A 19392-nucleotide genomic window follows, 5' to 3' on the forward strand; every position below is an offset into this window, starting at 1 on the left:
TCATAAAAGAGAATACAGTCTTCCAGATAACTTGGCCCTGAAACGTATAGGGCTTTATAGGTCATAACCAGCACTTTGAATTCCCAGAAACAGACTGGAAGCCAGTGGAGCTGTTTTAACAGGGGAGTTGTCTGCTCCCTGTAACTAAAATAAAAGAACCGTAAGAGAATTGGTGCAGGAATTGCCCCATTTGACATTGCCCCCATATATCTTTTGGCCCTCTAATATTTTTCCTTTTTTATTTTATTAGTGTTATATTATGAAGCAGGTGTTATTTGTACAATATTGCTTTCCTTTGTTTCCCACACAGCACTTACATTTTTCGCCGGGGGGGGGGGGGGGAGGAAGTGTTTCTACTAGGCCCCTAAAATTTTTAGCAAATAAAGCAACCTGACAAAACCGGAGGGATACAAGGGCCCCAACATTTTGAGGATCCCCTAGCCCTTGGCTTTGCAGCCACGACAACTCTGGATGTTCACAAACATGCTAAGGAGTTAAATTGCCACAATGAGGGGAGAACCGAAGATCAGAACCCGGTTCAGTCCAAGGGTCCACCTAGTCCAGCATTCTGTTAAAACAGCGGCCAACCAGCTGTCAACCAGGAACCCATAAGCAGGACACAGGTGCAATAACACCCTCCCGCCCATGTTCCCCAGCAACTGGTGTACATAGGTTTGCGTAGGTAGCACAAAGTTATCAGGACTAGTAGTTACTGATAGCCGCCTCCTCCACCAGGAATTTGTCTAACCTCCTTTTAAAACCATCCGAATTGTTGTCCATCACCATATCTTGTGGTAGCCAATTCCACAGATTTACTATGCACTGTGTGAACAAGTACTGCCTTTTATATTATTATTATTATTAGCAGTAGTAGTAGTAGTAGTATCCCGCCTTTTGCCCAATGCTGGGCCTCAAGGCGGCCTTACAAAGTTTAAAACATACATTGGCGGGTGGTGGGGAACATAAACGTTTAAAATACACAACAAAATTATAAGACATTAACCTAGATGGAGGGCCAGATTATTCTCCAAAGGCCTGCTGGAACAAAAAAGTTTTAGCCTGCTTCCGAAAGCCCCTCAAGGAGGGAGCCAGCCTAGCTTCCCCGAGAAGAGAGTTCCAGAGCACTGGAGCAGCCACCGAGAAGGCCCTCTCCCATGTTCCCACCAAGCGCGCCTGTGAAGATGGTGGGACTGAAAGAAGGGCTTCCCCAGAAGACCTCAAAGCACGGGCAGGCTCATAAGGGAGAATACGTTCCTTCAAATAACCTGGACCCGAGCCATATAGGGCTTTATACGGCCAGAATCTTCCACCAATCAGCTTCATGGGATAATCCCAGGTTCTAGTATTGCGAGAGAGGAAGAAAAATGTCTCCCTCTCCACATTCTCCACACCAGGCATAATTTTGTACACCTCACCCAACTTCTTCCAAGCTAAACAATCCCAGCTGTTGCAACCTTCCCTCATAGGGGAGATGCTCCAGCCCCTGGATCATTTTAGTTGCCCCTTTCTGCCCTTCCCCCACCCCCACCCCAGCTCTACAACAGGTGCAAAGATGTGAGGTGGAAGCATTACTGCTGTGGCTAGGTAGAGTGTACAAATGGAGATAGGTGGGTGCATATATATATATACCAACGAGCTGGGATGAATGTAGGGATGTAAATGGGCAATATATACAGAAAAGGCATTGCAGAAACACATCTGCAAATTGCATAAGAAAGGATTTTTTTTAAAAAAAATGCAAAGAGAGTGATGTCATATGCTCACAAAATCTGTTATGGCAGCTTTGGAGTGGACCATCTTAGAATGACTTTAGGGTGGATTCCTGCATTGAGCAGGGGGTTGGACTCGATGGCCTTGTAGGCCCCTCCCAACTCTGCTATTCTATGATTCTATGATATACTCCATGCCATGAAGCCCAACCAGAGGTTTTATACAAATGGCTTAATTCTCTCTTACATATACAACCCCTTAACAATTAACTGCAGGCAAGCAGTTCATCAGAAATATCCCCTGTTCAGCATCTTCAAAGGTGGTCACAAAATCATACACTCATAATTCTCCGGAATAAATACCATCCCAGTTCGCTTGGGGAGGAGAGAAGCAGTGCCCAGTTGACATCAGTGCTGTCAACCTAGGCTGCTTATCCCAACAGAAGCTGACCCAGAAGCTCTTAACCAGGGAGCTGGGGGTGAGTGTTCAGGCCTTATCACATGACCTCCTCTAGGCTACGGATGCTAAAAAGGTTCTTGCAGTTGTCTGGATGACTCTCTATCTTCAGGGGATAGAAACACCAAAAAGTAAGATCAAACAGCAGGGGGTTGTCTTCATGCCCGGTTGTGAGATTCCTAGAGGCATCTACCTGGCTACTATTCGGAACAGAGCACTGGTCTAGATAGACCTTTGGTCTCATCTGGTGGTACACAAGCCTGACATCACCAAATTCCAAAGGTCTGCTGTGGGTCCAAGTCCTTTCACCCAAAGAACATTCAGTGAACTTATGACTATGAAGAGGCTTGAACCTGGGGCTCCTGTGCCCAACACTACGCTAGCTTTCACCAAACTCAAAAGCTTTTTTGCTCCACTACCTCGGTAACTATTCCAAAAATGCATTCATCCAACAATCATAAAGTCCTCCCCAAAGTGACAGCCTACATTTATAATCAACAGCTCCATTTTTCTAATTCAGATTTTTAATACAGTTTTTTTTTCCCCCTGCAGGCTACTGTAAAATCGTTCAACATCAGAGACTTGGCAACTTTGGGTTTAAAAAGAACACGACAGCACCGGGTGACTCAACTCCACCCACAGTCCCAATTGTCCCCAAGTCCCCAACAGGTGCTGCAATGCACTTTCGGAACCCAAAGAACAAGGGGCCTGCCAGATTCATGGCTACGGAAAAGGTTACCGCTGAGCTGAGTCCCCGCAGGCTTTGTTACCTAAAAACTGAAGGTGCAAAAAAGACAGAAGGCAATAAAATGTTTCATGAACAACTTTACTTCTGCCGTTCTAATATAACTAAGCTTATGTGGACAATTTCACTCCAGCATGCTAACAGATCTACCAGGGAAACTTCCAACATGGCCCTTCTTTAATAATGAAAAGCTTCTGCTCAAGCTGTGAACTCCAGGAAAAGCCAACCTCCCCCAGAGAATTGGGATGTTCAGGAAAGCAGGCGTCGAAAACACAGGAGCGGGGGTGTGAAGCACAAAAAGAAGCCCATTTCCGTACAGAAAGAACGGGAGGCTTGAATATTTTAATGCTAGCAAACAGTTGGCCAGAGACAATTAAACCAAGGTACAAGTGTGAGAAGAAAAGAAAAAGGTCACCACGCCTCTAGAAGTTAAACCGCTCACTTCCATTTGAAGTGTTGTCATGCTATTGTTGAACGGTATAGCGTTCACATAAAGGAACGGCTAATACATTCCCATAGTGTTTGAAAGGAAATTAAATTTACATTCTTTGGGAATATGGTATCATAATTAGTTCATGACTTGATTACACTTTGAAGTGAGCTGGGATGGCACACGGTGCATACTAATGAGCCAAGTGGAGGTTACCTGCCGTAAAGGAAAAGGTGCCGGCGCTCTAAACAAAGGGAAAAGATTTTCCAGCTCTCAGCTGGCACAGCCAGGATATCAAATTCAAATCTTTTCTGCTCCCATCTGGCATCAATAAGGCCGGAGTAACTTAAAGATGCAGCTCCCTAATCAGCTGAATGAGTTGTTTGGGGAAATAATCCTTCAACTCCACCCATGCCACCTGCACAGTAGCTGCTAAAATTGATTTTAAAAACCACGAAAAGCGCTAAGCTTCTTACATCGGTCAAAATTGCCAATAAGATTTATTTCTACAAACAAGACGGAAATTTCATGAACTACCGAAGGGAGATTTTACATGCCTTTGCTACGTTGGCTAGTTGAATTCTGGCCTGCTGACAGGCTTTTTGAAAATAACACAACATATAAAGCCCCAAAATGTAGAGGACAACAGAGAATCGCAAAATTGCGGAGACGGCTGCCAAACCAAAAGATCAAAGAAAACCTGAAATTAGTGACTGAGTTATATTCAATTCTACCTTAGAGCAAAACTGATTTTAAAGCTTTTTAAGTGTGTTCAAGTTGTTGTTTTTTCACTTTTGGGTTTCTTGAAGGGCTGAACCAAAAACTATTCACTATTTTTCATGAATGCTGAAAATTTTGGATATTGCCAAAATCCACCTCTCCTGTTTAGCAGTCCTTGTAACACTATTTGCTTATTCGTTGACCTACCATCACTTGAAACAATTCTCAATTGCCATCATTTGCCATCAGTAACATCATCATGTTGCCAAACCTGTTTAGATGCATCGACCCACATAATTTTAATTACTGATATCTGGGAACGACATCACATCAGATGTCCAGTCATGGAGCAACCCCTTACCACGTGATCTCTGATTGAACAGGAATAGCATTGCACCAAATAGAATTGAAAAAGATTACTATTTGCACTGAGTATTTTCTGGGTGGGGGGTGGGGGGTTTACTTTGCAATCATTAATTCCCCTCCGAAAATTGGCAGTGGCAAATATTTGACTCAGTCCTAGATTCTGGTCACTTTGATATGCAGCTTCTTAAATTGTACCTGGTTGAGTTTGCCATTGGATCTACGGTTGTCCATAGAATCATAGAATCATAGAATAGTAGAGTTGGAAGGGGCCTACAAGGCCATCGAGTCCAACCCCCTACTCAATGCAGGAATCCACCCTAAAGCATCCCTGACAGATGGCTGTCCAGCTGCCTCTAGAAGGCCTCCATTGTGGGAGAGCCCACAACCTCCCTAGTTCATTGACTAGATAGACCAATGTTCTGATTCATAGTATCATAGAAGAGTAGAGTTGGAAGGGGCCTACAAGGCCATCGAGTCCAACCCCCTACTCAATGCAGGAATCCACCCTAAAGCATCCCTGACAGAGGGTTGTCCAGCTGCCTCTTGAAGGCCTCTAGTGTGGGAGAGGCCACAACCTCCCTAGGTAACTGGTTCCATTGTCGTACCTTCACTCCATTTCTTCCTGGCTCATATTTTCATATGATCAACCCAGAAATGAATAAAAAGTATTACATATTTTCCCACCTTCACCTTACACTATGCCCATTTAAAGAAACAGGAATTTGCCTATCCATTCAACAACTAAAAGAGACAAGGCATACCTTAAGTTGAGAAAGCATACACTTCCAATACTTCTTTATAGCCACAGATGGTCAGAAAGGAAAAGCCAGGAAGCAAGCACAAAAAAGAGGAATGCACGCATGTTCCCACTGCCTAAGCAACGAAGTATTTTCCTCCCTCCCATATGCTTCTCCATCGGATCTCAGCTATGGACTATCACAGCCTTATTCCCCTGTTTACAAAATGACAAACACTGAACATTTCCGGTCTACTGTTAGGGCTGCAATAAAGAATATAGGAGAGAAGTCATCCCTCATTATAAAGTAGATGTTTAAGTGGGGCAGAAGATCTCAGGAATGACCTGCTAAGGAAGATCTCAGGCTGTACTTACTAGGAAAGATCTCTCTTTTTGTCATGTTCAGCTCCCCTTGGGTTGAGGGGATGTGTTTCAAGTGATCATTCAGAATCAGACTCTGAAGTAGAGGAGACGGTGCCAGAAACAGGCCAGCCTGTACCAGTGGGGGAGAAAGCTCTCACGGGCTCTTCACCAGCTGGGAATGAACCTTCTCCAGAACTTATCTCCCCAAAGGTAAACAACACACAGTGGGAAATCAGTATTCTTCCGAAGCGGAGGGCACGGAGAGGCTAGCCGATCCTAGAGAACGCCACAGACTAAAACAGGTGGAGCTAAAGGAAGGTGAGAAAAGTCAGCCCAGCTGGCATCTCGGCAGAAGCTGCATCACAACCAGTCTCCCTGAAGTTAACTTGTTTTGGGAAAGGGCTTTCCATTCTTCTTGAAAGGACAATTGTCTCGTTTAGTTTGCATAGTTTTGCCTAGAGGAAAGTTCCTAGAGATTAGACTCCCTTCAGGTGGGAAGAGAGGTTTATTGCTTGAATAAAGGTTTGTAGATTACTTAGCGGACCTCGTTATTGTCTCCCAAGAAGGCGAGAGGTCTTGGGAAACACGACACTTTCACTAAAGCCTTGAAGATCCACTTCAGAGTAGACAGTAACGGGCAAGATAGACCAATGGTCTTCCTCTGCCTAAGACAGCTTCATAGGTTCGCAGAAGCACCACAGCTACTTCACTCTTATATGAGAACAAAAGGGACGCCATACTTATTTTCTAACTATTAGCATTGTATCCAACAGTAACCTTCTACCAGTGGAATGGGGATCACGGGCAGATTGAATTCCTCCCTCCCCCCTGCAGCCCCCACCCTGGAATCTGCTCCGGAGGGTCCCCCAGTGCAGGGAGGAGGCGAGGAAGGGAAAATTCTGTGCGAACTGAAGTCTACTACTGTAACGTTGGATTTATGTACTTGGGCACAGTAACAAGGTGGAAAGAGGGAACAATGCTCATGCAATTTGACCTGTGTCAAGATGATCTGAAGCTACTGCAGTGGTGAGCAAAATAGTATGGTGGCTCTAGAGGAACGCACAATGTCAAGAATCCTCCTGCTTCAGTTGGATGGCGGTTTATTCTATTTATTTAAATCATTTCACCCCCAAAACACATTTTTACCTCGATCTGCACCCTCCCAGAGCTCTTTACAGATCAATTATTTAAAAAACAAGAGATAAGGCCAGTGTGCACCATAGCAAAGCTTTATTCTTGGTTCAAATTCTACAGATGCTCTACCCAAATCCATATTGGCTTTGGGAGTATACAAGCTTCCCTTGGCTCGCCCGTAGGTGACCAACGTTCCTCTACCGAGAAGCAGACAGGAACTACCACCACCTATGCTTGCGTCCTTAGCATCCAAAGTCTTGGGTGTGGCGGAGAGAGCACACCGTTTCTCCTGAAGATCAAGGGAGAAAATTTGCAACAGAAAGTAAACTCAGCCCAAGCTGTAACAATGGGGCATGACGGGCAGGGAAACCAAAGGAACAAACACAAAGAAATAGGTGTACTTTCCCCTCCTCCCCTTCCCCTTTACATATTTAAAGTGCAAAATTAAAACAAATATAGAGAACGCTGCATAATTTAGCTGTCATTTTGTATCAAATTGCTCATAATTGTAACCATAAAATGATAATATTCCACCATATGTGCATCTGCAAAGCTGACAAAAGCACTGGTCAGCGCCACGGAGATGAAAAATAGACCAAAGGCTCCCCTTAGTGGCCACTGTGTGGGATATCGCAGCAGCCTCACAATTCTGAAGGCCGTCCACAGGATTCTTCTATAATGTACAGAACCCCAAGGGTTGCGAACGGTAATAATCAGCAGCAAATCTGTAGACCCACGACTTTGGCACAAGCTAGGTCACTGCTGTGCTGCTCAGATGCTACCGCCTTCTGCAAGAACTTGCCCGTGAACTGATGCCTAGGCATCCCATTCTTTCTTGTAGGATCTTTTTCTCCAGGGATTTGCAATTGCAGAGGAATGGTCCCATCATGAATTTCTACGTAACGGGGATTCACCTCTACTAACTTACCTGGTGACGAATTATTGCAGAGAGCAACTGGGATGGAACACTGGACACACACCCCTCCCAGCATTAAAAACAAAGCAGGTGCTCCATACAGATACATCCATAACATGGATAAAACATAGAAGCCATGGAGGCAGAAAAGGGAAGGCACACAACAGATTATTGTTAGGGCATAGGGTAGTATGTCTGGGATTTTAAAATGGGAAATGCTATATAAATATTCTAAAGTAATAATTAAAAATAGTGAGTCACCCCATGAAACTGATTGGTGGGAGATCCGGGACAGATAAAAGCAAGTCCTTCTTCACACAGCTCAGAGTTAAATTATGGAACTCACTACCCCAAGATGTAGCAATGGCCACCAATTTGGATGGCTTTAAAAGGGGGATGGATAAATTCCTGGGGGCGAAGGCTGATGGTTGTGTGCTATCTCTAGTATTCGAGGCAAAAAGCTTGTGTGCACCAGTTGCTGGGGAAAATGGGTGGGAGGGTGCTGTTGCACTCATGTCCTGCTTGTTCATCCCTGGCCAATGGCCGGTTGGCCACTGGGTGAACAGAGTGCTGGACTAGATGGACCTTTGGTCTGATCCAGCATCAGGGAACTTATGTTCTTATGCAATGTACTTGTCCACCACAATGATGGTGGGGGCAGAGAACCTGGTCCCCACCCCACCCTGCTTTCCCTCACTTGCCTCCTGGTCTCAGTGATCGTCATTCAGAGCGGGCCTCCTTCCCTTGGTGCAAATCTTATCTTGTTAGGCTAGGGTAGGCTACCTGAATGCTTCTTAACTCAGCCCAGCCTTTTCCTGGTGGAGAATCCAGCAGAGAGAAAATAGGATGGCTGAAGGCAATTGCTTTGCTCCCTTCTCACCCAATCCACAACAGCAATGGTGCTGGGAAGGAGCCCAAAGGCAATACCTGCCTAAGTAGGTAGGGCAACAAGGATGATTAGGGGTCTGGAAACAAAGCCCTATGAAGAGAGACTGAAAGAACTGGGCATGTTTAGCCTGGAGAAGAGAAGATTGAGGGGAGACATGATAGCCCTCTTCAAATACTTAAAAGGTTGTCACACAGAGGAGGGTCAGGATCTCTTCTCGATCCTCCCAGAGTACAGGACACGGAATAACGGGCTCAAGTTACAGGAAGCCAGATTCCGGCAGGACATCAGGAAAAACTTCCTGACTGTTAGAGCAGTACGACAATGGAACCAGTGACCAAGGGAGGTGGTGGTCTCTCCCACACTAGAGGCCTTCAAGAGGCAGCTGGACAACCATCTGTCAGGGATGCTTTAGGGTGGATTCCTGCATTGAGCAGCGGGTTGGACTCAATGGCCTTGTAGGTCCCTTCCAACTCTGCTATTCGATGATTCTATGATTCGAAGTACAACGAGCAGTATAGTCTATGATGCAGCTTGGCCATGCAGGCACTTCGTCCGAGGGTTTGCACACAGTCGGAAGGAGAGTGCCATCACCCAATGGGTAAGTGTGACCATGATAGAGGCAAGCAGTGGGCTTATTTATATATACATAGCGGTTCCTCTCTCATCCATCCTTATAGGCACCCCTGTTATCAATCAATTTCCTGTCAATTAATTTATATGATGAATTGAGGTTGACAGACTAAACTGAAGCCATCCAATGAGTTGATGTAAAACTCATTAAGGAGTTGATGTAAGAAGAGGTCTGAACCCAGATCCCCCTCAGATCCATCCAAGACTAGGGCCCATGAGTTTTCAGACACCTCTTTCTAGGGACTGAAAGTATAAGCTAAGAAAAATGCATTTGAATACATTCGTTTTGCAGGATCACGTAAATAAATATTTTGAGCTGAAAGTGGTTAAAGGTGAAACAACAGAGTAAATGCCGGGACCCTATGGCCACAGCAATGGGCCATACTTCCCTGCCCAGAAAAAAAAAATCATAGCAGTACAGTAGCCTTAGGAATACTAACATAAACCAATTGCTACTTAGCTGCTCCCAAACAAATGGCATGGCTGATTTGGCATCTGTTAGAGAACAAGAAATTAAGCATACTACTCCACCTCTAACCACTGGAAGTCCCGATTAATTCCAGCAACGCAACTATACCTCACATCCCTTCTGAGAATTTGCCCAGCTGCCCAATTTGCCCACTTTCAAGGCATTTCCACAACCATGAAAACAAGATGGCCACCCTTAACCCAAGTGAAAGGTGAAAGTCTCAAGGTGAAGACCTCTCTCTCTCTCTCTCTCTTTCTCCACACATGCAATGCAATGGTGGATATTTTATCCCTGGGAGTTACTAACAGGTAATGATTCTTAAAATTTACATTAATGGTATTCCTCCATGAGTTTTCTCAATTCAGCTACCTGGATAAGTTTTGTAATTTGATGAGAATAGTCGTGTAAGGAACAAGGATTCAGTGGATCTAAGGAACGGCATCAGATCTCTCTGCAAAAGCCAAAAGATGGTCATCATATCCCGCGAAGCCATGGCAACAGGAAACTCTTCACAGAATATAGGAACATACGAAGTTGACATATATCTAGTCAGATCATTGTTCTAGTTAACTCGGTACACTTTACTCTGATAGGGAGCAGCTGCCCAATGCCTTAGATGGGTCTTGCAACTACTATGCAAGATTGCAATATCTTTTAAGTAGAGCTTGAACCTGTGGCCTTATGCACAAAACGCATGTGTTTTACCACTGTGCTATGAACACTCTCAAAGGCCTGATTAGTGAGTAAGCAGGTCAAGGGGGCACCATGCAGTAAGAGCCTTTGGCTCTCTCTCCAATCTTTTCACTGTAGGGAAAAGGCTGTGCTACGCTTAGTAGAAAGTGGGTGCTGCAACCCATTTTTTCCTGGGGAGGGACATGGATGCAAAGACTTACTGCATTTAGATTTCTCACGAATGAAGTTGGAAAGGGGGCCTTTTTTTTTTTTTTTAGGGTTCCTGGCTGGAAGCTGCAATCCTTGTTCTCAATGAATTTATGTACATAAATCTTTCCATGTGGACCACAGAGAAAAATGAGATTGAAAGTAAAGTAGATTCTTTTTCACTTCAGTGGGTAGCGCTGCCTATACTCTCCAACGCAGAATCAATTTCTTGTAGGAACTTTTAAAGAGAGCCTTCAGAGATGTTTGCCAGGGGTGATTTAGCTATAATGTATGACCATGGAAGCTCCTTTTCAGCCCTTTGTAATCAGAACTCACTCCTTAGAAATATGGAGAAAAATCCTTCATTTCAAGCTCACTGTCCATCCCAACCATTTCCTTGTACTCGGTAACATCTGGAATGAAACTGACTTTAAATCACATCAACCATCGTGAGCTGACAAAAATTAGAAGCCGAAAAGTGAGGGGGGCGGACCCATTAATAATCAGGGGTTCCTCGTTTACTAGAGAACCTCAGCCAAAAACATTGTTGGCTTATTAAAATGATTGTGTAATCTAATTTACATTACATTTATTTTTCACAGTTCCTCCAGGGAACTCAAAAAGACAGGGTGGGTGGGTCCCAGGTGATTGCCTCCCTTCCAAGCATTGAACAGACCATAGACCCTCTTAGCTTTAGCAAGAGTGCTGAGCGCTGTGTCTTTGGGCCAGCCCATATCACATACTTTCCCTTAAATCACACCAGGATTTCTTCAGCTGCCATGTGCAAATTATTTATTTATTTATTTATTTATTACATTTCTATACCGCCCAATAGCCGGAGCTCTCTGGGCGGTTCACAAAAATTAAAAACATTCAGAGTATAAAACAACAGTATAAAACCATACTATAAAATACAACATAAAAGCTCAACCAGATTAAAAACAGCAGCAATGCAAAATTACAAATCCAAAACACCAAGTTAAAATTTATTTATAGACTGTTAAAATGCTGGGAGAATAAAAAGGTCTTCACCTGGCGTCTAAAGGCATATAATGTAGGTGCCAAGCGAACCTCCTTAGGGAGCTCATTCCACAACCGGGGAGCCACAGCGGAGAAGGCCCTCCTCCTGGTAGCCACCTGCCTCACTTCCTTTGGCAGGGGCTCACGGAGAAGGACCCCTGAGGATGACCTTAGGGTCCGGGCGGGTACATATGGGAGTAGGCGTTCCTTCAGATAACCTGGCCCCAAGCCGTTTAGGGCTTTAAACGTTAATACCAGCACTTTGAATCGGGCCCGGACCTGGACTGGCAGCCAATGAAGCTCACTTCATTGGAAAAAGCCTTATCCTCGTAAATCCTTATCGAATTCACACTATGGCAACTTCTGCATGAGTGCTTTGGAAGCATGAGGGGGTTGCAGCCAAGGAGTATTCACGCTGAGGCACCGAACCAGCCGCTCCACGTGTTCTGGCCACACGTGCCCTCGCAGCCGTAAGTACAAACCACATGCATGGGAGCTCCAGTTCTCAGAAACGGCGCTTCCCTGCAAGCCTGGCCGGGTGCCAGACCACCAGTAGCCTGGCGTGTTCCTTCGGAGGTACTCTAAGTGTGAACCAACCCACAAAATGAGGCAGTGGAAGGAACCACAAGGTTATCTAGTGCAACCACTTCCCACAAGGTACCAACCAACCCTCCACACAGTCAGCCCGTGTAATTCAGCACAAATGATGCCAGAAATAGAAAGCTGCTACAATGCAAGAAGGAGCTTAGAGAGAGAGGGGAAAAACCAAACCCCACACTAAAGAAGCCCAAAAACAAATACAAACAGAACAGAACAAACCCGGGACCCAATCCATAGCCTTATAGTTGACTAAGGCCACAGCTAGACCTAAGGTTTATCCTGGGATCCTCCAGGGTTCGCCCCTGCCTGAGCACTGGATCCCCTGTGTGTCACCTAGATGAACAGGTTTGACCCCTGGACAATCCAGGGATAAACCTTAGGTCTAGCTATGGCCTAACTCTTATATAATCCCTTACACAGCAGGTGCCATGCCATGCCATTTCATCCCCACCCGGCCCTACTCAATCTATGCCCATTTTACATTGGGTTGAAAACTCTTTCCTTGTCTCTAAAGCCCGTGCCCTGAAAACCATTTGGATCAAAACAAATCAGCCATTACTACGGTACAGAGAACAGCTGTTGCTAAACAAGAAATGCCCAAACTAGCCAAGAAGTCCTGCCCTTTCGGAGGTACCACAAAGCGAACTGTCTCCGGACGGCGCTCATTAGAACCATCCAGCATAGCATTAGCTTCAGCGGGCTGCAGTTTTCCCTTTCAAAACAGCAGCTATTTTGACAGCTTTTCTAACCTTATTAGAACACAATCTGTTTACAGTGCATGTGATGGGGCCGGGGGTGTGGGGAACGAGCCACGGCGTCGGAACCGGAGTCTAGGTCATGCTGACAAATCCTGAGCGAGGCTTAGCGCCCGTTGCCAAACAGACAGCAAACACACACACACACACACACACACAAAGAGCCTCACATGGCCATCCCGTGTGCCAGACACAGTCAGGCCATTTTCCTTCTTCCACTCCTGAAAAGAGGCCTTAAAACGTGCCAAACAGCGGAGCATTAGTTGTCCTGAATTGAAGCCAGCAAAGAAAAGATTTAATAACAGCCTCATTATAAGGTTCATTGTTGTAGGACTATTTAATATACAAGATTAACACATCTTATCGGCCAGTTCCGCTGAAGCCCATTATACCCTTCATTAATACATGCACATTGCGACATCATTTACCATGCCGACTTCTCAAGTAACGCCGTATGAAAAGAGGGTGTGGAGGCAGCGGCGGCGGCGGCTTTTACTAGTAGCTTTCTTTGCTCTATTCAAACACGAGCAGACACTGAAATGATCCCTATAACTCAGGCTGTCAGCCGTCGCTTTAGCGGCACACTTACTTCTCTTCAGAGGGAAGCCTGAAGACGAACGACAACAGCTTCCCCAAGTCTCACCAGGGTTCCTGTCTCTGAGTTATAGCAAGTTGAGAAAGAAAGAGGCAAAACCATTAGCACCACAATCCCAGGACGTTCTTCAGTTCCCAGCTTCATTTTGCTGGAACATTCACGAGCTGGTAATTTTTTTAAAAAAAAAAAGGAGAAAAGCAAGCCAAGGGGTTCTCGGTCACCAAAAGTCTTCCAAGGTTGGAAAACGCAAACAATTTACACGGGAGGAACAGCTTCTGCAAGATAGAACCAAAGGTGTATTTAACCCAGGGATAGGTTTCCAAAAGCACCCAGCCACATACTTCCAGAAAGCCAACAAACATTCCCTGAAGGCAACAGTCTTGAACCAGTATGTTGTCTCCAAAGACGGAGGTCCCATTTGGCTATTCTGGCTAATTATTATAGCCCTATTTAGCTGTTACTGCCTGAACTCGTGGAAGAGGAGCACAGCTATGCATGCTAGGCCAATGTCCCTGCATTGAGCAGGGGGTTGGACTTGATGGCCTTATAGACCCCTTATAGGCCCCTTCCAACTCTACTATTCAATGATTCTATTCCCTGAGTAGTTGGCTCCATACCCCATCTTCCCATGTCTGACCAGAAGGTCTGAAGAGCACATTTGACTGAAAATGTTTAGAATTTTCCTCCCAATCTGGAACTGAGAAGGACTCCCAGATCAGGAACCAGGATGGAAACAGACAAATAGTCTTGGAATCTTAGAATCATAGAATAGCAGAGTTGGAAGGGGCCTACAAGGCCATCGAGTCCAACCCCTGCTCAATGCAGGAATCCACCCTAAAGCATCCCTGACCGGTGGTTGTCCAGCTGCCTCTTGAAGGCCTCTAGTGTGGGAGAGCCCACAACCTCCCTGGGTCACTGGTTCCATTGTCGTACTGCTCTAACAGTCAGGAAGTTTTTCCTGATGTCCAGCCAGAATCTGACCTCCTGTAACTTGAGCCCATTATTCCGTGTCCTGCACTCTGGGAGGATCAAGAAGAGATCCTGGCCCTCCTCTGTGTGACAACCTTTGAAGTATTTGAAGAGTGCTATCATGTCTCCCCTCCATCTTCTCTTCTCCAGGCTAAACATGCCCAGTTCTTTCAGTCTCTATTCATCGGGCTTTGTTTCCAGACCCCTGATCATCCTGGTTGCCCTCCTGCTTCAGACCTTCCTACTCAATGTGGGAAGGTTGGAGATGAAGATGAAGCACATATGGACATTGGGGGTGAGGCTAGAGTGTGCGCCCCCTACTCCTCCCTGCTCACACACAAGAAATAATGGTACTTACAGGGTTACATGAAATGGCACTTCCTTTTGCCTCTTCTAAAGCTGGCATCAATTTCATTCATTGATTCCAAATTTAAGTGCAAAAGACAGAAAAATCCTACCTCTGTCAGCTCCCCTCTTTTTTCTAAACTGAAAAGCCACTGCACCCTACATTCACAGACATCCTCCTCGTTCATCTGCATGAACTCCGAGCCTTTCATCCAATCGCTTGTTAACAAAAATATGAAGATAGAGGTCGACAATCTCCGCCCTACTTCAAATTGTAAAAATAAAATTTAAAAAATGCTTAATTTATTTCCAACACACAATCTGGGCTGGTGGTTGCCAAATATGTACATGTAATTCCAGAGGCCCTTTGTAAAATCTTTAGAAAGAGCAAGACTCCTCCGGTGAATCCAGACGATACAAAGCCCGAAAAGGAAACTCTAAGTCTCTATGACAGGAATAGCCAAACTATGTGGACGCAACTCAAGAAAATTAATGGGAGACATCCTTAGTGGATACGTGCTCTTGAGAACTGTCTTCACTCTCACTCAAGCAGATTTCTTTCCCAGCCCTGCTACCTGAAAGCAGGAAATGCCAGGTATGGATTCCTGGGACCTCCATGCATACAAAACATGTGCTTTAATGCAAAAGTAAGGGATTACACATTTGAAAAATAAATAAATAAATAAATAAATAAATAGGAAGTATTCCACTCATAAGGACATAGGAAGCTGCCTCATACTGGGTTCATCGAGACCTGTATTGTCAACCCTGACTGGCAGCAGCTCTTTCAGGCAGGGATTTTTGCAGCACTACCTGGAGATGCCGTGGATCGAGCCTGGGACTTTCTATATGCAAAGCATGTGCTCTATCACTGAGTCACGACCCTTCCAGTCCCTCGGCATCAAGCTAAAATGGTCCAGCTCAGCAACAGAGATGTTAGGCCTCATCTAGAGTATTGCGTCCGGTTCTGGGCTCCACAATTCAAGAAGGACGCAGACAAGTTGGAGCGTGTTCAGAGGAGGGCAACCAGGATGATCAGGGGTCTGGAAACAAAGCCCTATGAAGAGGGACTGAAAGAACTGGGCATGTTTAGCCTGGAGAAGAGAAGATTGAGGGGAGACATGAGAGCACTCTTCAAATACTTGAAAGGTTGTCACACAGTGGAGGGTCAGGATCTCTTCTCGATCCTCCCAGAGTACAGGACACGGAATAACGGGCTCAAGTTACAGGAAGCCAGATTCCGGCAGGACATCAGGAAAAACTTCCTGACTGTTAGAGCAGTACGACAATGGAACCAGTGACCAAGGGAGGTGGTGGTCTCTCCCACACTAGAGGCCTTCAAGCGGCAGCTGGACAACCACCTGTCAGGGATGCTTTAGGGTGGATTCCTGCATTGAGCAGGGGGTTGGACTCGATGGCCTTGTAGGCCCCTTCCAACTCTGCTATTCTATGATTCTATGATCACTAGAGCCACTGCTTCTGTTTTAGCTCCAAGTGGAAGGTTGGAGTACCATTACTTTTGGAGGTTTTTTTGCGGGGGGGGGGGTTGAAGCAGGTGAGAGCTGACTGTATGTCAACAAAAGAGCTTCACTGGATTTCAACTAAGTATAACCACACACACACACACACACAAGTGGTATATTTAATTCTAAACGGGCAATTATTATTATTATTATTATTATTATTATTATTATTATTATTATTATTATTTCTTACCCGCCTCTCCTTCTGGATCGAGGTGGGAACAACATCAAATATAAAAATATTATAAAATACATAAAACTGATTCAAAACATATAAAACTAATACATTATTAAAATAACAGCCAGACGTTTTTAAATTCAACTGGGTAGGCCTGCCAAAAGAGATCAATTTTTACAGCTTTTTTAAATTCAGAAAGACGGTTGGCCAATCTCTCCCAGCAAGCCATTCCACAGTCTGGGAGCGGCAGAATTATTATTATTATTTTTTATTATTATTTATTTATATAGCACCATCAATGTACAGAAGAGAAGGTCGTCTGGGTAATGGTTGTCAGCCTCGTTTCCGCTGGCTGAAGTAGATTCTTCCCAAAGGACCTGAGTGTGCAGGGCGGATTGTACGGGAGAAGGTGATCCCGTAGGTAGCCTGGACCCAAATATGTAGGGCTTTAAAGGTGATAACCAAGACTTTATAATTCGCCCAGAAACTAATTGGCAGCCAGTGAAGTAATTTTAAAATTGGTGTAATGTGATCACCCCTAGACGTACCAGTGACTAACCTGGCTGCCGTATTTTGCACTACTTGACGTTTCCAGACTAGGCACAAAGGTAGCCCTACGTAGAGCGCATTGCAGAAGTCGAGCCTCAAAGTTACCAGTGCATGCACGACCGTCTTTAGGTCTTCCAACTCTAGGAAGGGGCGCAGCTGGCGTATCAGCCAAAGAGCAAGGTACATCCCAAATGAAAATTCCTCAAACATCTCATAATAGGCACTACCACTCAGTGCCAGCAAGTGAAATGTGACTCGCAAAAGCAAACTAGAAGAAACACAAATACAAAACCCTGACCAATATGTCTATTTTAAGTGATCTTAGTGGAGAATGCAGAAGGAGAGCAACAGAGCAAGGCTGGCAGAAACAGTCGAACTCTCTCTCTCTCTCTCTCTCTCTCTGAAATTAGAAGGCCATTTTCATAAGGCACCTCTTTTCATTGTGTTTGTTTAGGAGCACAATAAGCGTGCCTCTGAAATGCCAAAGTAACGCAGGCCCATAAATAATGCCGGATTCCTATTTGTGCCTAACCTAAATATTTATGTAGTAATTTAGCAGTTAAAGATGCAAACTCTTTATTTTAAATGTTACTTCGCACTAAAGGTTAACCACATGACATGTTTACTACAAGGCTTTTGAATGACATTAAAAGACGAGTGCTTGCTTTGGCTGAGCTTCCCGCAGAAAGCATTGGAGTTGAAACGAAACCGACACAGGCAAGCCCTCAAATCCACATTCCGCAATAATGAATGTGAGCGCTGAGACCTTTCTGAGCTACTGCAGGCCCTCCAGCTGTAGCTCAGACAAAGCCGGCAGAATGGCGATTTACAAAGCGGAGGCCGTCTTCGGTAGGAGGAGGGCTGCGAACATAAATCCATTAGGCAAAGCCTCGTCGGCAGTCCGGAGCAAGGCGGGCCGACGCAAAGGATCTCTTGGCCAAAATCAGGATCCCTCCGCGAGAGCTGTGAGCACAGAGCCCTTTTCCACATGAAATCCATTACCTTCTGGCACAAAGAAGAAACCCGTACATCCCACTAGCCAAAAAACAAAGGTGGGTCTTCTTTACAACTAGGGTTTGTCTACAGGAGGACAACTGTAAACTCATTACCACACTCAAAATTACACCGCTGGAATGAAAACTGAGCATAACTTGAACTGGAGGTGCTGTTGTGAACAGTTCACACAACCTGGCAGTGATCCGACCCAACCAACCAAAGGTAGCTGGTTGGCTACTGTGAAAAGCAAAATGCTTGACTATGTGGATTTCTGGCCTAATCCATCAGGGCTGTTATTAATCTGTAGCCCAATGAAACATTCTACCTTGAGGAAAATTGAGGTTCAATTTTTGTGAACCGCCCAGAGAGCTCCAGCTATTGGGCGGTATAGAAATGTAATTAATACATAAATAAATAAATAAATAAATAAATAAATAAATAAATACTTTCCACATCACTTTTTCTGCTACTGATCCCCTTGCATGTCCGCCATAATGGCAGCCCTACGCAACGCAGAAAAATTTCAGTCGTCTTATATAGCGCATATACAATTCACCAGAGGGAACTAGTCAAACCTGTTGCAATTCACCATTGCCTTACATGAAATACATGTATGCTCAGTTTAGAACATAACACTGGCTAAGCATTGCAGGGAAGACAGTGGCAGGCTTGCTGTTTTTCAGGGACATTTGTTTGACCATTACTAATCTCTCACTGAAAAACCCCTGGGTTCTATGGGACGTAGTTTGAAAGCCAATGAGCTAGTCCACCTTTCCACCCAAAGGTGTGATATGCACTACCCAAAGCATCCTTATCAAATGCCTTTCTATGTCTCCTTGAAAACCCCAAAGGACAGCAGTAGATTCTGTAATTTGACCAGTCAACTCATTTCATTGGCAAAAAGCTCCTACAATAAGAAATACTATAATTCCAGCATGTATCTTGAACATCTCTTCCTGCTCTGATGCCTTCCCTGTGGATCTGATGAGCAACTGGTCCTTTTAATAACCATAAACATGACCCTTTTACCACTCCTGTTTCCTTGTCTCCAAGGGTGGAGATATGAACTTGTGTCCTAGTAGGCCTCTACGGGCCAAGACCCAACTGATTTGAGCCTCCCCAGGGGTTAATTGAGGCAAGGCGAAGACTCATCAAGCTGGCTGAGCTCCCTCTGTGGTCACAGTCAAGACAGTGTGTGTGCTGGAAATCTGAAGTACAGCGTCCAAAAGTCAACGTCCTGAAAATCTCAGCTTTTGTTTCATTTTTCAAAGAACAACTTTCTAGCCCTTGGGGTCCCAAAGATATGGAAATGTAAAAGCAAATGCCTGTTGAGATTGAACAAGCAATTGGGGATCCTCTTCTATCTCCTGTCTGTCCTGGAGATAGAGATTGTAAAGTGGTGAGTGCATCACTGTGTGA

The 19392-nt window shown here is 44.9% G+C and overlaps 1 protein-coding gene across 2 annotated transcripts in view; it reads right to left on the minus strand.

Moving 5' to 3' along the window:
* Nucleotides 1-19392, minus strand: part of KIAA1328 (KIAA1328 ortholog) — a 266686-nt gene that overhangs the window by 160875 nt on the left and 86419 nt on the right. The gene's annotated exons all lie outside the window — the stretch shown is intronic.

This window comes from Elgaria multicarinata, chromosome 6, assembly GCF_023053635.1.
Source record: "Elgaria multicarinata webbii isolate HBS135686 ecotype San Diego chromosome 6, rElgMul1.1.pri, whole genome shotgun sequence".
In the NCBI taxonomy this organism is placed as follows: domain Eukaryota; kingdom Metazoa; phylum Chordata; class Lepidosauria; order Squamata; family Anguidae; genus Elgaria; species Elgaria multicarinata.